Raw genomic sequence first — 1,722 nt, forward strand, 5'->3', positions numbered from 1 at the left:
TCGGTCTGTTCAAAGGAAAGGCAGCTGGAAGCCATCATCGAGACACTGTTGGTTTGAAATCTGAAACGACTGATCAATTTAAGCTTATCAGCACTCGGTGATTGGAACAGCATGAGGGGAAAACTTGTTTCCAGACCAGAAAAGTCCTCACTGTTAACTTGTGGGTCTTTTCCCCTTTTTGGAAGCATGTGCATTATCCTAGTTTTAAATGTTATCACTGGAGAGTTGAGCTTCCTTTTTTCCTGTTTCAGGTGGTGGTTGACCTGTGCTATTCATCTTTGTGAGGCCCTGGTTGCACTGAAGTTGTGCAGGTAAGAATGCAGGAACCTTAACATCCAGTAGGTGGTGCTGCAATCTAATTTTTTAGCCCAATTTCATGTCAACATGTACATTTTTGAATTAAAAAAACAAAATGGCCAGCTGCATTCAAATTGTGCATAATTTTCTGTTTAAGGGTTCAACAACCATTGCGCATATGATGAATCTACTTCCTAAACACACTATTTACTTTTTCCTGCAGTAACAAAGGCATCAAGGACATGTCCACTCGGTGCCTGTGGTTTATCCAGACCTTTCTGTTCGGCTTCGCCTCCCTCCACCTGCTAATTAAGTACGACCCAGAGCGTTCCAAGCAGGACTGACCTTACCAGGAGAGGCCTACAGAACAACACATCTGAGTCTAGAGACCCCTTCTTGGGCCCTCAAGTCTTTCCACTGTTCACTTTGATTATAAGATCCTGCTGGAGAGCATGAAATGGAGCAATACTCTTGAGCAGTTTCTTTAATAGTGTCTTTTAAAATAATTCTAAAGACATGGTGCAGTACAGGTGGGTTGGTTTTGGGGGGGGGGGTCCCTTTTTTCTCTGCTGCTTGGATGAACGTGATGCCTGACAGGTTTGCTGCAGATGGTATTTTGCCATCATCCTCAAAAGTGCTCTTGGATTATATGAAGAGGGGAGATGCTGTTAAATTTGCCTTTCTCAGATTAAAGTGCTGTGATTCATAGTCTTAATGTTGACACTACAAAATGAAGGATGAGTGAACTGAATCCACTGTGGGGTGTCTTCTTTCTTCTTTTTTTTTTTTTTTTTTTTTTTTTTTTTTAAAATAGCATTTGTGTGATTTGAGATGAATAAAAAGTGGTCTCACCTCTGTGTTTATTCAGTTCAGATGTATTTATGTCGTGGCAAACAAAAGTTTTCCTCAAGGTGCTTTATACTGTGAGGTACATCCCTTTCAGTAGTCCAGAGAAAACTGCAATTAAATGACCTATAGGCAGGTACTAGGTAACAACGGGAAGGAAGAACATCCTTTTAACAAGAAGTCTCAAGACAAAAATGTAATGACCTCCTGTTGTGGTGTATAAACATGGGGCATCCTCAGTGAATCACATTATGTTCTGCAGCAGTCTGAACCTATAGCAACATGACAGGTTCAGGGTCACCTGATCCAGCCCTAACTATATACTTTAGTCTCCAAACTTTGCTATTTGATCATCTTAAACTGGAGATCATGACCCTCTCAAATCGTGTGTGTATATTAGTTCTATGATCATGCCCATGAGCAACAAATCTAATGCACAGTTGAGTGTGACTAGTGTTTCACATAATTGATCAGACTATTAGACAAAGTAATACTGGATTATGTGGATCCTTTACCCAAAACTAAAGCCACATCTACACATCGTGACAAGATTCCCAGAGGTTATACACTTTTTTTTTT

General features: G+C 40.4%; 1 long non-coding RNA gene across 1 annotated transcript; it reads left to right on the forward strand.

Moving 5' to 3' along the window:
- Positions 1-231: 231 nt before the first annotated feature.
- Positions 232-1,048, forward strand: LOC102196159 (uncharacterized). Its single transcript, XR_312631.2, has 2 exons — positions 232-311; positions 521-1,048. It is a non-coding gene; the product is annotated as an uncharacterized LOC102196159 (long non-coding RNA).
- The last annotated feature ends 674 nt before the right edge of the window (positions 1,049-1,722 follow it).

Source organism: Pundamilia nyererei, unplaced genomic scaffold (genome assembly GCF_000239375.1).
Source record: "Pundamilia nyererei isolate P.nyererei 1_Seehausen unplaced genomic scaffold, PunNye1.0 scaffold04573, whole genome shotgun sequence".
In the NCBI taxonomy this organism is placed as follows: Eukaryota; Metazoa; Chordata; class Actinopteri; order Cichliformes; family Cichlidae; genus Pundamilia; species Pundamilia nyererei.